Genomic DNA, 23,508 nt, shown 5'->3' on the forward strand with positions numbered 1-23,508 from the left:
CAGGGTCATATGACTCTAAAGCTCATTTTCTATTCACCTGTCTATGATGCCTCTAAACATATTTCTAAGCAATTTTTGTGACATATACATTTTTAGACTGATATGGGTAGGCTTTGTGTCCCCATGCAAATCTCATTCTGAATTGTAATCCCCAGGTGTTGAAGGAGAGACCTGGTAGGAAGTGACTGGATTATGGGGGTGGTTTCCCCCATGCTGTTCTCGTAATAGCGAGTGAAGTCTCATGAGATCTGATGGTTTTATAAATGGCAGTTTTTCCTGCATCCTCAATTCTCTCTCCTGCCACCATGTGAAGAAGGTCCTTGCTTCCCCTTCACCTTCCGCCATGACTGTAAGTTTCCTGAGGCCTCCCCAGCCATGTGGAACTGTAAGTCAATTAAACCTCTTTCCTTTATAAATTACCCTGTCTCAGGTATTTTTTTATGGCAGTGTGAGAACAGACTAATACATAGATCTTTCTAGCAAAGCATTTTACCTCTGCCTGATAATATCACAACAGTTCCTTATTAAAACAATTGATAAATTTTTCTAATGCTGGACCATTTGTCAGGGCACTTACTGATGAGAATGTAATATTTCTTATTCTAAACGGGTAAATTTGCCTATTAAAACAGACGTATCTTGCCAAGTTTAGAAACTCCATGAGTCCATTAAGCATCTTACTTGTTACATTTAGCAAAACTCTATCTCATAATTTTCTCTCCACTCACAATAATCAGATGTTTAACCTATAATATTTATTAAATAACCTCTATGTGCAGCCTCTCTCATTAACAGAAAATAACACAATCTTTAAGAAACTCGTTTTCTAGTTGGAAAAGTATGATAAATAATCCTCAAAATACTGAAAATATTCACTGGTATAATGAGATAACAGAAAACAAAAGGAATTATTTGCTATTGTGATAATTATTTTCATTTCTATTCTAGTTAAGAAGCAAAGTTTAATAAGAATCTATAAATAAGCCACAACGTTGAAATAAACACACTTAATTTTTGTTATGTGTACCAAGAGGTCAACAGGAAAATACCAGTGAATGCTACAACAGCAAAAAAAAAAAAAAGGTTCCCACTTGTAAGAGAAGTAATAATTTTTTTTTAAATTGTAATGTATTCACCCTGCTTATTTATATCACATTTTAGTTTTCACCTGTGCATGCACTTTAGGGAAAAACATAATAAAAGTTAAGTGACTATATATGTAACGGAAATTACCTGCTGAGGGCTGATATGGTGGCACATGTCTGTAACCCAGCACTTTGGGAGGTTGAGACTGTAAGATTGTTTGAGGCCAGGAGTTCAAGACCAGCCTGGGCAACAAAGCAAGACCCCCCTCTACAATAAAAAATAAAAACATGGCTGGGCGTGGTGGCTCACACCTGTAATCCCTGCACTCTGGGAGGCCGAGGTGGGTGGATTGCGAGGTCAGGAGTTTGAGACCAGCCTGACCAACATGGTGAGACCCAATCTCTACTAAAAATACAAAAATTAGCCAAGCATGGTGGCATGCTCCTGTAATCCCAGCTACTCAGGAGGCTGAAGTAGGAGAATTGCTTGAACCCAGGAGATGGAGGTTGCAGTGAGCCGAGATTGCGCCGCTGCATTCCAGCCTGGGCAACAGAGTGAGAGTCCATCTCAAAATAATAATAATAAATAAATAAATAAATAAGTAAATAAAAACAGGACCGGCATAGTGATGTGCACTTGTAGTCCTAGCTGCTTGGGAGGCTGAGGCAAAAGGATTACTTCAGCCCAGGAGTTTGAAGCTGCAGTGAGCTATGACCACACCACTGCACTTCAGCCTGGACAAGAGACCAAGATCCTGTTTTTTTGTTTTTTTGTTTTTTAAAAAAAAAAAGAGAGAGAGAGAGAGAAAAGAGAGAGAGATCAACTTGCTGAATATTCAGTCTTTAAATTCCACATGGAATTTATGAAATTATCAAATCCCTAGCACATCAAGAACCAAGCAGTTTCACCATTTTTAATTTTTAGAAGTCACACTATGTAGTAGAAAGGGCCTGGGCTTTGAGCATGTGCAATCTAAGATTTGTATCTCTGTTCATTACTTTGGGCTGTATGACCTTGTGCAAGTCTCTTGTGGTGTTCGGACTTGTATTTAAAACTTACAACAGGTCCTGAATAATTTATATCTTAGTGAAACAACTGTTAAAAACAACTAGTTGTGTGCATATCAATCACATACCTAGTGGACACTCAATAAATGTGCTCTATAATTAATTGTTATCCTTTATAACCAAAGGGGAAAAAAATCATTTTTTTAAGCTTAGTTTTCACAGAGCCATGGAAATGATGCATTTTGTGGTTATCTGCTAACTGATAGCTTACCACATTGTTCACTAGGTTCGTGTTCTTGGCCATCATTTTATTATCTCTTCAATATACTCATTTATTATCATAATCCTTTTCATATGCTTTTTTGTTCTAAATAAATTGTATACTTTTGACTCAATTATTTTGTACATTTCTTGGTACTGCAGTATAAAAAATATCAACAGTTTAAAAGCTACAGATTTTAAGTTCCTTAACATTGGGAATAGTGCCTAAGAGTACTCCTAGGTCCACTACATTTATGCTTTGTTCTTTTCTTTTCTCTTTTCTTTTCTTTTCTTTCTTTTCAGATGGAGTCTTGCTCTGTCGCCCAGGCTGGAGTGCACTGGCGCAATCTTGGCTCACTGCAAGCTCCGCCTCCCATGCTCAGACGATTCTCCTGCCTCATCCTCCCTAGTAACAGGGATTACAGGCATGCACCACCATGCCCAGCTAATTTTTTTTATTTTTAGTAAGACGGGGTTTCACCATGCTGGCCAGGCTGGTCTTGAACTCCTGACCTCAAGTGATCTGCCCGTCTCGGCCTCCCAAAGTGCTGGGATAACAGGCAGGAGCCGCCGCGCCCAGCCTGTGCTTTGTTATATTCATGGTAAAAAAAGGTAAATTCATTCATAGATCTTAAATTCAGGGTTAGTAGATTTAACCAACTAGATTTTATGATAGAAAATTCTTAGAATACAATTTCATACCAAAGCATATTTCTTGTCCTATAATCATTCCATTACTAATTTTATGGATGTGAATCATAATAGTTTTTATAGCATCAACTATTTTCCATGCTACAATTAAACCATTTGTACTTGAGTATTAGTTTCTCAATGCTAATGCTTCTGCAACACTCTTAAAAATGTAATTGCTAACAATTTATCTGTTGGATTTATTCATGTTGGAATTTTTTTAACCACGTGTACCCCTTTCCTTCTTTTCCCTAAAGAAAAAAAAAAATAGCACCCTAAGGAAAGATTACAAATCCAAAGCAATTGTCAAAGGAATAATAGTATTTCTGTAAAGGATTTTTTTTCTTTTAAGAAAGAATAAATGATGTATAACAAAACTGTTCTGGCTGCTAGGAAAACAAAATATCCTTGCCATTGGTAATTCCTATGTTAAAGCAACAATAGACATAAACATTTTGAATGATTTACCATCTAGCTGTCACTGTCATTCATAATAAACCACCATTATCTAGGAATTATTAATATGTATCTTTGTAAATATCATATTTGATACTGGCATGCACCTATCTGTTTCTTACATATACATAATATGTAATAGTTGGCAATTCATTCATACATGATTACAACAGTATATGAACATGAAAGCAAATGATAGCACCTATAAAGCACCAGCAAGCAGTCACTAATAACTTTTTCTCACCTAAACCACAATAGTGGTTGTACTAATAACGGAGAAAAACAATGACTGACTAGTAACAAATTGATCTATGTACTTGCACGTTCCTTAGTGCCCTATCACCAATATTGCTCTTTAGCTTTGTGAAATGAACTATGTGCTATTACTAGTGCACACTCTGTGGCTAAACAGTTTCCTCACTTGCTTATAAAAGTGATCTAAACGGTTTTAATTAGAATAGAGTCTATTGATACACCAGGAATTCCTTTGACTAAAGCTGCTCAAACACGCAAAGAATTTGAGCATATTTACAGTGGTATATGTAGACAGGCTTTCATTCCCACTGCAGAGAGCTATAGGTGGTGTGTTTGAAGGATATGGCGAAAAATAAGCACAGGCCTAAGCTCAGCTACTGAAAACTAGGATAATGTGACTAATCCAGATGGACAAGTCCAAGGCGCTAAAATTAGGCACCTGAAAGCAACATGACATTCTTAAGGCATTTAGAGTTGTCATTTTTGTCATAATATTAGCTATAACCAGCACCTAAATGTAGGGCGATGTGTGCTAGTTATGAATTAATTGCCTTCCAGCTCCAAATGCACCTTTCAACAAATATATGTCCTATGATCATAGATAGAATTCTTTTAAGTATTTCTTCTTTACAATGGGCGTGATGCTGAGTGTTCCCAGTACAGGAAGCTGGAGGGACACTGCAGGAGGAAGGGGCTCTTCCATGTTTTCTGGTGACACAGGAGTCAGTGATTTGGGTAGAGATGTGAGGACATTCAGAGTAGCCCTGCCAAGCCATGCAGGGTATAAGAACGTGTGGTTGCTTGCCAATCTTGCAGTCTCAAGCTAAAGACAATCTTCCCAAGGCCCTCTCCAGAAAGAAATGCCCATCAGAGTCAGAATTCCCTCTGTAGGTGTGTGGGCCATCTACCTGAAGCCCCCTCCCCGCCGGCAGTCCTGCTGAGCCCACTGCAGGCCCCATACTCTTCCCTGGAGGGTGCTCATGTCCTCTGAAACACAGCCACTGGTTTGGTTATCCATGCCAACTGTTCTACTGGCCACCAGCTTGCCCCATGACTATGGGCCATCTCTGGATGCTCAGCCAAACTCGAGAATTTCTCTGCTCTCCAGTGAGATGAATTACACCTTCTCTGTAAGATCTGATCTTCTTCCAAGTTTGTCATTCTTTGGTTACACTCCTTTAGCTTCAGGGTACCAGTTAGGTTTCTCTATATCTTAGAAGTTACTCTTTTGTCATACTTTAATAATATTTTTAAATTAAACTCACTAGTTTAACCTACTATGTGGTTTTCCTCTTCAAAGTGGACTAGTTGATACACAATTCTTCTAAAACTTGGTATTAAATCAATCTAATTATGATTCACATTTGGAAACAATTATAAGCTACAACTAAGAACAAATAAAAATACAGAATTGGGGCAGGTGCAGGATCATGCCTATAATCCCAGTACTTTGGGAGGCTGAAGCAGGAGTCACTTGAGACCAGGGGCTCGAGATTAGACTCAGCAACAATGCAAGAGCCCACATTTACAAAAAAAATTAAAAATAATTAGCTGAGCATAGTGGTGGCTAAGGCAGGAGGATTTCTTGTGCCCAGGAGTTGGAAGCTGCAGTGAACCAAAATTGTACCACTGCTCTCCAGCCTAGGTGACAGAATGAGACTCTGCCTCTAATATATATATATATATATAACTGATCAATTTATTTAAAAGGAAAAATCAGTTGACTACACGTTACTATATCAAGTAAATGAGTTATTTTGAATATTAGCTAATAGTAGGGCTTAAATTTCAAATACATAGTGGCAATTTTTTACATTAATGTGCTGATCTGTCTATGTCAAAGATAATGCATAAAGTGCAGTATATGTCTCAGCATCACTGAAGTGATCAATATAACTGACTGTAGCCTTCAAAATTGGTGTTGTTTACAAAGATTAACTCCTATGGGATGTGTTTATTGTTTCCTAATTAATGTCCAAGTGTGCTTTTAATCATGTTAAACAACTGCTCAAAAAATGTGTTTTTGTTATTGACTAAAACTTTCTGGCTGGGCATGGTGGCTCACACCTGTAATCCCAACACTTTGGGAGGCCCAGGCAGGTGGATCACCTGAGGTCAGGAGTTCGGAACCAGCCTGGCCAACATGGTAAAACCCTGTCTCTATTAAAAATACAAAAATTAGCTGGGTGTGGTGGCAGATGCCTGTAATCCCAGCTACTCAGGAGGCTGAGGAAGGAGAATCGCTTGAACCTGGGAGGTGGAGGTTGCAGTGAGCCAAGATCATGCCATTGCACTGCAGCCTGGGCAACAAAGTGAGACTCTGTCTCAAAAAAAAAAAAAAAAAAAAAAAATTAATGCTAGAAGAAATCCACCAAGCTAATATTTTAAAAAGACTGTTTTCAGAAGATTTAATTCCTATAGAGCTCCTTTACAGACCAAACAAAACAAAATCCAAAAGTAAATGTTCTTTATAGTATTACAGAGATCATATTGTTCAAACTGTTCGCCCTTGATTCTTTCAGATTTATGTGTGTGTATGTGCGCACGAGTTGAGGGGGTGTGAGAAGGAAGTGATAGGTACCCACAGCAGAAAAAAGTCACATTCAACCAGGACAGCTCTGTTTCAAGGGCAGTATCACCCGACAGTAGAAAACAGTTTAAGGTTAAAAACAAATGCAGTCACAAAACCTGCATCCTAGGCAAAATATTTCATAGAAAATGTTAGCTGTTGCGTTATTTTATTTGGCAAAGCCTGTTTTTCCCATGTGAGTCTTCAATACCATTTGTACAATGCCAGACTGAGCTCTCTAATGCCTCACAAGCTTTACTTCATTAAGACCTTCCTGTAATCTAAAGGAATCATGTGAGGACCCTTAATAAGGTATGCAACAGAAGCAATGATTAACAGACCCCCAGACTACTCGATCCCTAGAATACCATTCCTGGAGTGGATTGCTGGATATCACCATACCCCTACCTCCCCATTATCCTAGATAAACAACTGAAGTTATATAAGGTATAAGGGCTTCAAAAAAAAGGTTTGACTTTTTGAGCTATAGTAATTATTTTTTTACAAACAATGTATTCTGACAGGATTTTCCTTTTCTTATCAGCACCCTGTGATTAATATAGGTTCTCATTACCAGCACCTAGTCCAAGAATTCTCTCTCTCTGCTGTTAAAGGCTCTGATAAACATACAATCATTTTCACAAACACTCTAGGGAGCAAGACCACAATTCTGATTTAGAAAACTGTTGAATATTAACTAGCAGGGCTCACTGAGACAATAACTGAGCAACTTGTCCTTGAAAAACACACTACACTCAACCTATTCTCAGGGAGAAATGTTGGTGTTTGACAGCTGCCACTACTCTAGAAACCTAGAATGCATCTTATTATGGTAGTAGTCTTTCAGTAAAATCACCATAATTAAGATGCTGTCGTTATTTTCAATTTAAAGTTCTCCTTTCACAGGTTAATAAATTCAGAGTTACGAAAAAGTCCACCCTGTGGTAGAATTCAGTTCAGACAATACTGGCTTCATATATAGGTAGGTTGTGGGCCTTCCATTTCCAAAGACTCCCCATATAGTTACGGTTTTAATTGATTATTTCCCAAATTGTTATTTTTGCCTTGTTTTAATTTTCTAAGGATGTATGAATGAAAGTTTCTGTGGCCTATACGACAAAGATTAAAATTGATTTTAATCTTTTAAAATTTTCTTAGAAAAGCTATTGAGAAACACTCTGCTCAAGTAAGAGCTCTGAATTCAACTACTTTCAAATCTCATCTGCTTAAACAGGTTTAGAGCATAAGAAAAAAAATTTATCTAGGAAAAAAACTCTAAGCACAGCACAAAGAGTTCTTACACATACTGTTAAAAGGAAATGAAAACATTAAATGCAGATGACAGAGGGGATATTAAGTACTCATAAATACTAATATTTATAAATGCCATTTGTCTTCCTACAAATTTCGAAATTCTTACTCTACAATTTTAAGTACATTAAGAGAACATTAGCATCTTCATGCAGATAAAAGACAGAAATTCCCATTAAAAACTAAAAATGAAGGAGAATTGGAAATGTAAGACAATTGTATTTCATTTCTCCCTGCACTGCTTTCTCATCTTTATTTTACCTACAAATAGACTTCTTTACAATATACTCTGGCATGTAGCTCGCAAAATATAACAAAACCCATATCCATATAGAGATGCTTAAACAATACCATCACTGGTTTGTTTTTTATGAATCATATACTAACACATTTTTCTTTCATTCCAACTTTAAAATTAAGAAAACCTAATCAAATAAAAAGAAAAATGCGTGCTAAATATACACACATACACACACATAGAATACACATATACACACACAGTATGACAACATCCAACATGTTATGATAACTTTAAATATAAATACATCCCAAAATTCCCACACTTAAATTTTTTAATAAAATTACATTCCTAAAAACAATTACATTTCTCATGAAATTTACTGAAAAAAAAATTAGAGTCCTAAATGCAAATTCATTCCACAAATCAATAATTTGGCAAACCAAGAACCTCACCTTATTCTAAATGCAAATTACTTACCATATTATTTACCAATCCCCATATTCTCAATTAGAGAAAATAAAACACAAAACTCTCAATTGTTATTATCCCAGGTGGGGTAGAAATACAAACTTTCACTGGCCTCAAATAAGAAAACAGACTGTTTCGCCCTTAAGAAAAAATAAAATAGTCCTTGATGCAGAATATCTTCTCAAGATTTTAATACAACTTTTTCCTTTACCCCCACCCCCTGTCCCACTAGACTAGTGGTAAACAATTTTTTTTTTAAGCATCTGGCATAGAACTTAGACCTCTTTTCTCCTCATATGCTTTTCTCAATTAAAAAAAGTTCAAACAGGCTTTTGCTTTCAGTTAAGACAATAAAGAATTCAATAATGTAAGATTCTTTTCCTCCAGCTAAAAATTCTTTATTTTAGCCAGGCGCAGTGGCTTACGGCTGTCATCCCAACATTTTGCGAGGCCATGGCAGGAGGACTGCTTGAGCTCAGGAGTTCAAGAGCAGCGTGAGCAACATCTCTACAAAAAATTAAAAATTAGCCAAGCACCGTGGCATGCATCTGAAGTCTCAGCTACTTGGGGGCACTAAGGTGGGAGGATGTCTTGAGCCTGGGAGGTCAAGGCTGCAGTGAGCCATGATCATGCCACTGCATTCCAGCCTGGAAGACACAATGAGACACTGTCTCAAAAAAAATTACTTATTTTGCATGTTTTTAGTAAATAGAGGTTTGTAAATTTGAATGCTGTTTTCTTATTTTCCAGGTTTGATAGACTATTGCCCTTCTTGTGAGTTAGGATTGGAAGCAAAAGTAAAAGTAAACCACTCTCACTAACAAAATCATCTTGTCCCTTGGTAAGCTTTTTGATATGAGGTATATGAATTATTCATAGAGCTTCAAAGATAGACCTGAATTTTTGAACTCTAGCATTTTTTTTTTTTACAAAAGCGCACTGAAACCACTCTTGGTTGATACCAAAATTATTTACACTTGCATAGTAATTCTTTAATAATTATCATGATTCAATTTTTGCACAGATAACTAAGTATAAATTTATTTGTATTCAGGATTATGAAATGTGAGTGCTTTATTTCTTTCAAACTAAAATATCTAATGTAGTTAAGACTAAATTATGTTCATTCTAGGGTTCGAGTGTTTATGTTCCTGTTTCCAGGGCTAGTGGAGCATTGCATGAAATAAGAAAGAGCCTCTGGGAAAAGAAATCTCAGAGGAAGAAGGGAAAAGAAAAATGAGGTGCACATGTTTGGTTCAAGGCCAGTTGTCCCAGATGCTAGGGAAGATAAAACATACCTCCAATTGTCTTCTATCCCAGACTTCATGGGCTTAAGCTTGAGGCCTAAGGCAAAGCATCTACAGGTAATGAGCAAGTAAAATCTAAAAGCAGCTGCTTGTCTACAGAATCACCCTGGGACATGGAGAGCCCAAGGCATCAGCAGAATTGGCACTGGCAGCAGCAGGGCTTGCAGTGTTGGCAGCAGCACTAATGACAGCAGTGGTGCAGTTAGTGATAACAACATATTTGGCAGCAGCAAGAGTTCCTTTAACTCTTTATACATTAGCTCCCTGCACCTTGAGCATACACAGCCCAGGTCTTGATGGTAACAGAGATGGCAGACAACAGTAGAAACCGCAGCAGCAGCAGTTTCTTCTGTGCCAACCAGCAGCACTTTCGTCTCTCAGTGACTGAGAGCACAGCAAAGGAAGCTGGAGAATAGAAAAGTTGAGGAAACACAATGGGCATGACGGGATGGACCTTACAGCCAGCCATAGCTGGGTTAAAACCAAGGACTGCCATTTAATATATTACACAGTTTTTAAAAGTGAGTTACAGTGACACTGCTCAAATTATTTAACTCCTCTGTGCCTCAAATTTATTGTGTATAAGATGGAAATAATAACAGTCCCCATCTAATATGATTGTGATAACATTTAATGAGATAATTTAAATAAATAACTTAGCAGAGTATCTGTCAGATAATAGGGACTCAATAATGATCAGCTTTAAAAATGTAGAGGGCAACTCAAAAACTCAGTGTGCCGTGAGGCCTATTTCTTCCCACCAGGTCTCACAGAATGTATCAATGGCCTCCAGAAGCATTTTCAAAAGAATAAGAAAGGTTGGGCCAGGCGCAGTGGCTCAGGCCTGTAATCCTAGCACTCTGGGAGGCCAAGGCAGGAGGATCATCTGAGGTCAGGAAGCCAAGACCAGCCTGGCCAACATAGTGAAACCTCATCTCTACTAAAAATACAAAAATTAGCTGGGCGTGATGGCGGGCACCTGTAATCCCAGCTATTTGGGAGGTTGTGGTAGGAGAATTGCTTGAGATGGGGAGGCAAACGTTGCGGTGAGCTGAGATCATGCCACCACACTCCAGCCTGGGTGACAAGAGCGAGACTCCATCTCAAAAGAAAAAAAAAAAGAATAAGAGAGGTTGGAGTATGCAGAGGCCCACCCAGAGAAATGTTATATTTCAGCAATTATTTTTGCCCTAGATCCCCCTGTATAAATACAAGAGGTCTGGGAATACAAAGGCTGCCTAATATTATTATTTTCTGATTTAAAATTTCAAACCTCAAAAGTATTTGTTTTCCATTCATATCACATAAGCACAACATTTTTTAAATGTTTATTTTTAAAAGTAACCTTGGCCGGGCGCGGTGGCTCACGCCTGTAATCCCAGCACTTTGGGAGGCCGAGGCGGGCGGATCACGAGGTCAGGAGATCGAGACCATCCTGGCTAACACGGTGAAACCCCGTCTCTACTAAAAATACAAAAAATTAGCCGGGTGAGGTGGCAGGCGCCTGTAGTCCCAGCTACGCGGGAGGCTGAGGCAGGAGAATGGCGTGAACCCTGGGGGGCGGAGCCTGCAGTGAGCCGAGATCACGCCACTGCACTCCAGCCTGGGTGAAAGAGCGAGACTCCGTCTCAAAAAAAATAAAAAATAAAAAAAAATAAAAGTAACCTTAAAACAATTTATTATAACTCAAGATTAAGAAGTAAATTTCAGCACATTTTAATAGAAAGAATATATGTAAGAAAGGCATAATTTAATTGTGTCTGATAAATGATTTTTATTATTTATGTGTTATGTGCTAATATTCCAAGATCTGAGTACATCATTCATATTGATACATATTAATAGAACAAAACAAAAAATACTTTTCAAATGATAATAAACAGCACCATGATTTCTACTCCTTTTTCTATAATAATTTTCAATGTTATTGCTACTTGCTCGGAAAATTCCTCATAGCTGAATACATGTTGCAAGGAGCTTAATTTAAATAGATGTCTTTTACTAAATACTGATGTATTTCCACCTTTTGTGCTATGTTTAGCAGATTCAAATGACTCTATGTAGTTACAAATATTAGGAAGTAAAATAAATTTTAAGGACTATAAGACGAATGCAATTTTGCAACTCGGCAGAAAACACAGATTTCCCAAAGTATAAAGTTGGTGATTTAGACAGATGTCTTCTCTACTTCAAAAGGCATCTCATGCAGTAAAACACACTAAGTTTTCTTAGAATTGCTGTAAAATGATTATCCAACTCTACCTAAAAGCAAACAAACTACAGATCATATTAATCTGATAGATTTGCCATTTTTGTTCTCTCAACTGTACCTTACTCAGAATCAGATGCTAAGCCAGAGTTAGAAGTACGAGATTGCTGGGGAGTAACACCAGGAAAGGTAAAGGGGAATGAAAAAGGGTTATGCAGGGAAAGCCTTCAGACCACAAGGCAGATCTGACATTTGTGGGGGGAAAAAAAAGAGGGTAAGAAGAATTGGACATGGAGAACAATGCAGGGAATACAATAAAAATTCCACAATGTCTTGACTAACCCATGTGGCACTCTGCAAAAAGACAACTGGTCAATTGAATCCTACATTGGAAGAAATGGTCAGGTCCCTAGTGTTCCATCATGCTCAGTCATTGGCTGGGAGATGATCTGGAAAAGCACGACCTTAGCTTGAATCCTGCAGAGGATTCTAAAGGTTTGGGAGCCAAGACCTGCCATCTACCTGTATTCCTCATAGCTGAAGAACAAGTTCTTTCTTGAAGGAAGACCAAGAAGCATGCCTCCACAACAGTCACATATCTCAACAAGGTGGAAAGCCAAAGCCCCTTTGTGAAGCACCTGTAAAGAAAGCTTCATCACATTGAAATTAAATATATTTATTCATATGTGGATTTTCAACGTGTTTTATCTTTCCATTCCTTGAATTCTCAAAACCAACTATATTTCTCTTGCAAAAGCAGCCTTCTGATAGTTGACATGAATTTTCTTATACCAACTGCATCTTCACTTGTCTAATTTTAACACCCCATATCCCTTAAATTTCTTTCCCTTTCCTAGAGGAACTAGAACCTCACCTTGCCTGAGGGCCCAGTATCTTGGGATGGGCATAGGGATGACAGAAACTAACACTCAGACTTCAGTATATGGAGATGAAGAAAATGTGTAAGTTACTGGGTATTTCAGATATCTATTTCTACAAAACAAAACACTCCTAAATTTAATGGCTTAACATGACTGTGTATCTGCTTATGATTTTACAATTTGAGCAAGGCTCAGCTCGCTGGCTTTTCTGCTGATCTCACATAGGCCATTCATGCAGAAGCAGTTTTCTGCGGACTAATTTGGGGCTGAAATCCAAAATTATCCCACTCACACGCCTGGTGATTCAGCTGAGATAGCTGAAACAACTGCTAGCTAACCATGCATCTCTCTCACTCTCCTCGCAGCATCTGTGATAGGGTAGCCAACCACATTACATGATGGTCTAGGGGTCCAAGAGAGTGAAAGTGATGGCTGCCAGGCCTCTTAAAGCCCATAACTGATATAGTATTACTTATACTACATTGTATTAGTCAAAGCAAGTCACAAGTTTATCTCCTGGGTTCAAGAGGAGGAAAAATAGATCCCACTTCTTGATGAGAGAAGCAGCAAAGCATCTGTGGCCAATTTTAATCCACTACTGAAGCAAAGCTGTTATCAAACCAGTAGCATAGCTAAAGCATCAATCTCCAGGGAATGAAAAGAGACAAAAATGAGGAAAAAAGCAATAGATCAAAAAGTAGAGATGGCCCAGACAGAGCAAGTAGGTTCTATACCAAAAGTAGGAGAGACAAATCCAGCAATAGCCTAACTGTATAGCTTTAGAATCTTTTTGCTATAAGACCAAAGACTAGTTCCAGCACTTATGACATTAGCCTAGTTTCATAGTCTCTATAAGCCTCTATTTTCTCAATTGCCAAGTAGATAATATAATGCCCACCTCTCGGGTTGTCGTGAGACTCAAATGAGATAATAGATCTATAGAAATCTGTCCCGCTCAACAGTGGAGGTTGTAGTTTAGGTTGCTTGTTTTTCTATTTTTGTTTTCTTCTTAACTTTAGAATAGGTAACAGAAAGTCACTTTAGGCTGGGCATGGTGGCTCATGCCTGTAGTCCCAGCACTTTAGGAGGCCATGGTGGGCAGAAGCTTGAGCCCAGGAGTCTGAGACCAGCCTGGGAAACATGGCAAAACCTTGTCTCTACAAAAAAAAAAAAAAATTAGCCGGGTATGGTGGTGTGCACCTGTAGTCCCAAATACTCAGGAGTCCGAGTTGGGAGGATAGCTTGAACCCATGGAGGCTGAGGCTGCACTCCAGCCTGGACAACGGAGTGAGAACTGTCTCAAAAAGAAAAAAAAAGGAAGTCATTTTAAACTCAGGAAGGGTAGAAGCAGAAAGAGTAGAACCAAATTTTGCAGGATCTTACAGGCCTGTCTTATGATTGAGAAGTTGTATACATGAGAGGGATAAGGGCCTGCACACTAAACCACTGAGAGCTGCTAGAGTACACAAGCCAGGAACTAGAAGCCTCTGATGTTCTTGGAAAATTCAGAGTCATTAAGAAATATACTAATAAGAACTAAGCTAATTATGATCCTGCCTTTACGGAGCCCTTACAGTACTGAAACTGGCACATCCCTCTGCATCAGTTTTAAATTACAAATACTACCACTCATTGATTCAAAAAAATCTGTTTTGAGTGTCTATTACATGCCAAACATTACACATTAACTGTGGAAAAGCCAGAAGTCTCTTCCTCCATCAAATGTATCTTAAATCAGTGTGAAATAAAACATATGTGTGTGTTTCATGTATTAATCATTATGTGTGTTCCACACTGTAATCATTTCTTTATAATATTTAGAGAATTGAAAGAAAAAATATGTTATAATAGACTGGGATAGCAAACGATAAACATAGGTGATGAACAAACTATCTAAAATATTTCCTGCCACAAAAGACACTTCTAGATAGCCAGCAGTTTTCTACTTAAGCCTATTTTCATTGTACAATGCAGCACCCTGAGTAATCCATTACAACTGCTGTTTTATAACAATATCTTCAAAATCACTTCAAATGTTTGTTAGGTGATACTGACACCACACAAACCAATAATAGAAAGGAAAAAGTGAGAATAAAATGCAAACTATAGAAATTCCCTTGTCATATGTCAACCTCAGGAGTCTGCCTTTTCTCCATCTTCTGATGAATTGGAGCTCTACCTATGAACTCAAATTGATTAGCTGGGTTCTGTACACAGATAAATATAAAATCTCTAAAGATTTATATGATACTGCTGCTAAAAATTCCAACCTATTTCTTACTAATACATGAAGAAAATATTGACTGAAAAGAGTACTAGGATAATATGCACTTACATTAGCAACTTCCCAATCTCATAAGTTACAGTTGTTCGACACATATTTACTGAGCATGTTCTATCTAGCTAGGCACTGAGATACAAAGATGAAAAAGACATTATCTACCTTCTTGAAGTCATAAAGGTCTAATTGTGAAGAATATTAATTAATTTTTGTTTATTTCCTCTCCCATAGGACAAATAAACTGAGAAGGCAATAAAATAAATTCTATAATTTGGGCGTACAATGAGCAAGTTTCTTTGACCCATGTCATAGTCAATGCAATACAGACTTTTTTTACACTATATTGTTTCTTCTAGATCCAAAATTATTTCACTGAAATCACTGGATTAACAGTGTATACATTTAACACATTCCCTTCAGTTACGGTCCATTAAGGTCATAAAGTAGGCTCAAGATAATGTAAACTACTAGACATTCTGATGCCAAATCTACCTCTGTCTCTCACTTGGGACACCCTTGAGGTAACCTGGTCCATATTACACTCTAATGATCAATGTCCACATGAATCATCCATGTTAAAAATCAATGCAATCAATATTTCTCTGACCCACAGTCACATACGTCTTGTTCGTAGCCTGTAGTATTTTGTACCATGCAATTGGGTCTCAAGTCCCTCCATCAATAAAAATAATGAAGAGTTAGTAATTTCCATAAATGCTAAAATGTAAAGAAGTACAAATTTACCCTGAATCTATAACAGTAAAATCAATATTGTCTTTTATCACATACTTACAGTCTTTTGACCAAAATCCATAGTGAAAAAAATACATATCAATTGTTTAAAACACATAGGCAAAGTCAATCAAAAAGGTTACATACTGTATCATTCCATTTATATAACATTTTTGAAACTACAAAATTTTAGAAATGAGGAATATATCAGTGATTGCATGGGGTTAGGAATGGGGGAACAGAAGGGAGATGAGTGTAGTTATACAAAGGGAATAGGAGGAACCCTTGTGGTGCTGGAACTGTTCAGCATCTTGACTGTGGTGGTGGATACATGAACCTACATATGTGAAAAACTGTATAGAACTAAACACACACACAGACATATATACATACAAATAAATACATGGAAAACTGATGAAATCTAACTGTCCGGTGGATTGCGTAAATACCCAGGGTATAATACTGTACTATAATTTTGCAAGATATTGGCACTGGGGGAAATTGGCAAAGGATTCACAGAAACTCTGCATGTAAAACTGCATATGAATCTATAATTTACTCAATAAATTTTCAATTAAAAGAAATCAGAAAGAGTTTATATTCATTAAGGTCCCAATTTGAAATAATTATGGAAGGTATTCATGCAAATATGAATATGAAAGATATACATTGAAAACAAGGAAAAACAAAATTTAAAAAACCAATGTTGGTAGAGAGTACCAAGGGATTAAAAAGACACTTTGAAATTTAGATAACAGAAAAATTCCACTATAAAATAAACGTGCGTAAATTGTGTGATCTGTTCCCTTGTTCTAATTCCCACATTGTCATTTAGAAACAATACACTAAGCCACATTTTCAAAGCAACTCCTAAATCTAGCCAAGCCCAAACTTGCCTTTAAAAGAGAAGCAATGCTATTAAAACATTTCATCTTGTGAACTATGCACATAACTCCTACTAACAACAATAAGAAATGTTTCAATGTGGTGGCATGAATAGTGAAGTGAAAGAGAAGGAAGGAAAATTAATTATAAGAACACAAAAGATAGGAATGAAGTATATTTTAAATTATAATTATTTTATCCAGGTCTCTTTTTTAAAATGCTAATGAGAAATAAGACATCTTCTTAAGGAAAGAAGGCCCCAGGAAGACCCCTTCTAAAATATGCCTCTGTCCAAATACAGAACCCTGTGTCTTTAAACCACAGTTGCCTCAAGATTATGTCTCATGAATATCCCCACCCCAGAAATCATTTCCATGCACCAGCTTGCTTTGTTACCTGAGCCTGCAAAATTTACTCTTTGATAATTTGATGTGCTTGTACTACTGTTACAGAGTGAAAACATGTGAGTCATTCTGAGAATATTAAAAAGAAAAAACAGAATAACTTAGATATTTCGGTATAAATATTTCATTTATCTAATATATAAGCTATGTTTTATTCAATTAGTGGTAATAAAAGCAGCCAGGATCAGTCCCACTTGATATGTAATGTAGGCAAAACAAATAATCAATCTTTATCATGTGGCTCTTAGTTTTTGTCCTGTACCAGATCAGTTCAAATAGTCAAGGCATCTAAACTCATTCCTACTTCCGCTGTCAAAGCTCGCTTACAGCAGACATTATACAGTAATCATTCATGCCAAAGGGTAGATGTTACTAAAGACTCAAGTAATAATTCCCTGAAGGAATAAATATATATTTTTAAGAACTAGAGATACAATTTGTATTTTAATAGTGATAAAAGTTTTATGTTTTGAGGTTTGATCAGAATTCCAGGTATCAACATCAAAAAATGACAAGAGAAGGTGTTTGTTTTGAAGACACCAGATACTGCTTGTGTGTTATAATACAATATGCTGTCTAATGCACTGCCTATGTGTGAAAATGCCTGGTACAGGTCTTAGCATATGGTAGGTGCTCTGTAAATATGCTGAATTTTTTAATGCTGTAATTGTACCACATAATTATAGCAAGCTATCTAGTCTACCTAAATATAATATTAGCTCTGAATGATTTTCAAAAATATATAACTGTCATACACTCTAAGCATCAAGAGAACATAACCTCTTCATATTATATGTAATTATCTACTCTCTCCACAATGTTCCCAAGATTATTTTTTCTTATACTACCATTAAGCATATTTCCACTGAAACTTATAATAGTTTGGGATTTTATGTATTCTATTGCCTGTTTCCCACCTCAGGTTAGAAGTATTTAAGTGAAAAATTGATACAACTTGTTATTGTCAAAATAATGATTCCTTGCTTATTAAATGACATAAAGATAATATTGTTTTCTAAAAATCGATTCCCATTTATATAAATTCAATTTTTAAATCACCTTCACAATGCAAAAAATTGCCAAATTATTTCATGATTAATTTTACCACATAACTAAATTAGCATATATTTATATAGTTATTTATCTTTATTTCAAAAATGGAGAGGGGAATAAGAAAAATTAAAATCCAGAGGCTATTAAAATATGTATTTCTATGTGATTGTGGTACAATGATACATCTAAATTGCATCTGATCAGTTACAGTTTTCTGAAACAATACACATATCTGAAATGATCAGGACCAGCTCTAGCTGGTTCTTACAGATAGCTTTGGCAAGGTGTCCACTGCCTGGTAAATTAAAGTGATTCATCAATGTCATTGCTGTCGCAAATGCAAAGATTGGCCAGTAGAGATAGATACAAAGTACAGAAATGTGCCAGATGTGTTGCATGCTTGAATTTTTTTCAGACAGGATATGCACTTCATGTATGCTGAAGCCCATCAAACCTGATTTCTGTTTTGTTATGTTGTCAGAAATCCTGTTCATTAAAATCTAAGAGTGATAGCTTAAGTCACAGAAAGCAAAAAAAGCAAATCAAAAAGAAATATATATTCATGTGCAGGGGAAAAAATCACATAGGCGACAAAGTTAAAAAAAAAAAATCATAGAAGAATAAGCCCCAGAGAAGCATAGTTTGTTGTCTTGAGGTAAGTGCTGCAGTGATGAAATTAAATGTTTTGAATTACAGTAGTTGCCCCTTATCTACAGAGGATACCTTCCAAGATCCCCAGCAGATGCCTGAAGCCACAGATAGTACCAAGTCCTATCTATACTGTGTTTTTCCTTATACATACACACCTATGATAAAGTTTAATTTCTAAATTAGGCACAGTGAAAGATTACCAAAAGTAACTAAAAACAAAATATTTTAGGCCGGGCGCAGTGGCTCACGCTTGTAATCCCAGCACTTTGGGAGGCCGAGGCGGGCGGATCACGAGGTCAGGAGATCGAGACCACGGTGAAACCCCGTCTCTACTAAAAATACAAAAAATTAGCCGGGCGTGGTGGCGGGCGCCTGTAGTCCCAGCTACTCGGAGAGGCTGAGGCAGGAGAATGGCGTGAACCCGGGAGGCGGAGCTTGCAGTGAGCCGAGATTGCGCCACTGCACTCCAGCCTGGGCGACAGAGCAAGACTCCGTCTCAAAAAAAAAAAAAAAAAAAAAAAAAAAAAAATATTTTATAACAACATACTGTAATAAAAGTGATGTGTTCTCATTTTCTCTCAAAGCATCTTATTGTACTGTGCATACAGTACAATACATTACATACATACAATACTGTACTGTATATACAATACTGTACAAACAGTACAATATTGTACATACAGTACAATATTGTACATACAGTACAATAAGGCACTTTGAAATTTGCCACAGGTTTGACCACAGGTTAACTGAAATCACAGAAATCGAAACTGCAGATAAGGGGAAACTACTGTACATGGTCTTAGTAATTTTAAGACAGAAATATTAGCAACATAAAAGTTCTTAATATTTTACTTATCATTATTATGCTATTTCCCATAGATCTATTTCCTTATTCCTAATTTACAGAAGCAATCTAAAGACTCAGACTTCTAGCATTTAACTCAATAACTTTATTTAAGCATGGGATACTTATAAGGTATTATTTCAGGTACAAGAGTGATATCAAAACCAGTATAATCATAATCTTTCTCACAAAATAAGTATGCTTGTCAGTATCTAAAACTGAATAATAGTCCATATGCCCAATACAAGTAGTGGGATCTGTAAAATCCCCACTTCATTTACAATGAAGAGCAAGGCATGATTTTTATTGAAAATAAGATTAAACTCACAAGTGAGACAGATAAATATATTTGGGACTAGGGTTTAGGTAAGTGCCACAGACTAAGAATGTGGATTTGAAGGCAACTACATATATATAATACATTTACAGTGAAGAGCAAGGCATGATTTTTATTGAAAATAAGCTTAAACTCACAAGTGAGTCACATAAGTCTATTTGGGACTAGGGTTTAGGTAAGTGACACAGGCTGAGAATGTAGATTTGAAGGCGACAACATATATATAATAATTGGGAAGATGAGAATGAGTAATATATAAATTATATAGTGTGAAAAATAAGCCCTGACCTCTTTCAAGATAAATATTTAAGGCATACCTGTTTACCAGACATCTACAATTGGATGTCCATTCCAAAAAATAACCTGATAACAGAATTAATCATTTCTTTCCAAACTTACTTCTCCTCCTATATTTTCTATCATAATGAAGTCCCAAAACATAGGAATTACCCATGGCATTGTTCTTCCCATCAATCCCCAACGAACAAGTCAGTGCATCCTGTAGATACATCCTCACAAAAAGTTCATTTTCCTCATCCCTATTTCCATACTTCTAATTCATGTCACCATCATTCTCATGTAGATTATTCAAATGATTTCTAGCCCATCTCTCTCTGTGATCTTTCAACTCCCGTTCTTTGCCCTGAAGCCAGAATTAGCGTTCTAAAATGCAAACTTCACTCCTTTGCATAAATCCTTTAATAATTTCTCCTTAACCTTAGGTCAAATTCCAAACCCTTTCACAGGGCATAAAAAGCCTTGATCATCAATATCAAATCTCAATAGTATAACCCCCTTCATTGCTAACACCAAACACATATACAGGCGTCCTACTCCATAGACATATTAATATTTATTTATTTATTTATTTTGTAAAGACAGAGTTTCGCTATGTTGTCCAGGCTGGTCTTGAACTCCTGGTCCTAACTATTCTCCCACTTTGGCCTTCCAAAGCTCTGGAATTACAGGCATGAGTCACCACACCTGGCCTAATCTTTTTTAAGTTATTTTAAAGTTTCAGGTTTTCGTATCATATTTACATTTTTATATAGTTCCAACCCCAGCCCATGAAGAGTAAACTACTCTTAAGGAAATTAAGACCCTGAAAAGTTATCACTTGCCCTTATTATGTAGCTAGCTGTATATAACTCAATAATTAAAGCCAGACTGCCTCACTGCAAGTTTAATGTTTTATTTCTTATTTGAGTTTTACAACTGTTTTAAATTAGCAGCACAAATCTCTCTTTTTTCAATTTTTATTTTAAATTCAGGGGTACAGGTTTAAGTTTGTTACAAAAGTAAATACTGTGTGCTGCTGGGCTTTGGGGTACAAATGATCCCAGCACCCATATGCTGAACATAGTACTCAATAGTTAAATACTATACAAAATACTAGCAAACTGAATCCAACAGCACACCAAAAAGTTAATTCACCAGGATCAAGTCTGCTTCATTCCTGAGATGTAAGGTTGGTTCAACATACTCAAATAAATAAATGTGATTCATCATATGAATGAATTAAAAACAAAAACCACATGATCATCTCAATAGACATGGATAAAGCTTTCAATAAAATCTAACCTCCCTTCATGATAAAAAACCTTAAGAAAGTAGACATTAAGGGATGGATGTGGGGACCCGTGCCTGTAATCCCAGAACTTTGGGAGGCTGAGGCAGCAGGATCACTTAAGCCTAGGAGTTTGAGACCAGCTTGGGCAACATAGTAAGACCCCCATCTACATACAATAAAAATTTTAAAATTTGCCAGATGTGGTGGTGTGTGTCTGTAGTCTCAGCTACTCATAAGGCTGAGGTGGCAGGATCTCTTGAGCCTAGGAGGTCAAGGCTGCACTGAGCCATGATCATACCACTGCACTCCCGCCTGGGTAACAGAGTGAGACCCTGTCTCAAAAAAAACAATAATAATAATAAAGAAAAAGAAATTAGGCATTGAAGGAATATAATTCAAAGTATCAAGAGCCATTTATAACAAACACACAGCCAACATCATAGTAAACAGGTAAAAACTGGACACATTCCCCTTGAGAACCAGAACAAGACAAAGATGCCTACTCTCAACCACTCCTATTCAACATAGTACTGGAAGTACCAGCCAGAGCTATCAGGCAAGAGAAGGAAATAAAAGGCATCCAAATGGGAAAAGAAGAAGTCAGCCTATCTCTCTTTAGGAACAATATAACTCTATACCTAGAAAGCCCTAAAGAGGGCTGGGCATGGTGGCTCATGCCTATAGTCCCAGCATTTTGGGAGGCCGAGGCAGGCGGAATACAAGGTCAGGAGTTTTGAGACCAGCCTGGCCAACATGGTGAAACCCTGTTTCTACTAAAAAAAAATACAAAAATTAGCCGGGCATGGTGGCAGGCACCTGTAATTCCAGCTACTCAGGAGGCTGAGGCAAGAGAATCACTTGAACCCTGGAGGTGGAGGTTGCAGTGAGCCGAGATCGCACCACTGCACTCCAGCCTGGGCAACGGAGAAAGACTCCATCTCAAAAAAAACAACAACAACAACGAAAAAAAAAAAAAAAACGTCTAAAGACTCCACCAAAAGGCTCCTGGAGCTGATAAATGACTTCAGGAAAGTTTCAGGATACAAAATCAATGTATGAAAATTAGTAGCATTGCTATAAACCAATAACATCCAAGTCAAATCAAGGATGTAATCTCATTTACAACAGTAACACACAAAAAAATTAAATACCTAGGAAAAAATCTAACCAAGGACGTAAAAGATCTCTACAAGGAGAACTACAATACACTGCTAAAAGAAATCACAGATGACAAAAACAAATGGAAAACATCCCATGTTCAAGGGTTGGAAGAATCAATTATTGTTAAAATTGTCATACTGCCAAAGGAAACCTCCAGATTCAATGCTATTCCTGTTGGTTGCCAAGTGACCAACACCATTTATCGCAGAACTAGAAGAAAAATGATTCTAAAATTCATATGGAACCGAAAACCAGCCTAAATATCCAAAGCAACCCTAAGAAAAAGAACAAAGCTGGAAGCATCACACTGCACTACCGACTTCAAACTATATTATAAGGCTACAGTAGCCAAAACAGGATGGTACTGGTACAAAAAAAGATGCATAGATCAATGAAACAGACTAGATAATCCAGAAATAAAGTCACACACCTACAGCCATCTGATCTTCAACAAAGTCAATGGAAGTCTCTTTTATAAATGATATCTAATACAGAACTGTAATGTGCACATCTTTAATATAAGTTGCTCTGACTGTCACAGTTTTGTAGTTGAAAGATCTTAAAAACATTCCCATCCACTGGACTATCTCAAAAACACTATACACCTCACTTCAATAATGGAAGCTTATGAACTCCAGCTGTAGGGAGAAATCCTTTGACTCTTTCCTATATTATGCCTTAGTACACAGAAGAAGGAATTTAGAGCAAAACATCTGGCAACGAGTGAAGCGCTTTTCAAATTCAATGCACGAACCAATCATCCAGGAGTAGAGAGAAGTACTGTTAAAAAGCGCATTCTGATTCAGTAGTACGGGATTAAGCCTTAAATTCTGCATTTCTAACAAG

The 23,508-nt window shown here is 36.9% G+C and overlaps 1 protein-coding gene across 4 annotated transcripts in view; it reads right to left on the reverse strand.

Moving 5' to 3' along the window:
• CCSER1 (coiled-coil serine rich protein 1) overlaps nucleotides 1-23,508 on the reverse strand; it is a 1,475,382-nt gene that overhangs the window by 1,367,188 nt on the left and 84,686 nt on the right. Inside the window, exon 1 of one of the 4 annotated variants that reach the window (XM_032139408.2) lies at nucleotides 9,643-9,955. The exons of the other annotated variants lie outside the window; for them this stretch is intronic. The gene's annotated coding sequence lies outside the window, so the exon portion shown is untranslated. Of the gene's footprint in view, nucleotides 1-9,642; nucleotides 9,956-23,508 lie in introns of those variants that run through there. 4 annotated transcript variants of the gene reach the window in all.

The sequence above is a fragment of the Hylobates moloch genome, unplaced genomic scaffold (genome assembly GCF_009828535.3).
Source record: "Hylobates moloch isolate HMO894 unplaced genomic scaffold, HMol_V3 SCAFFOLD_2, whole genome shotgun sequence".
NCBI lineage: Eukaryota > Metazoa > Chordata > Mammalia > Primates > Hylobatidae > Hylobates > Hylobates moloch.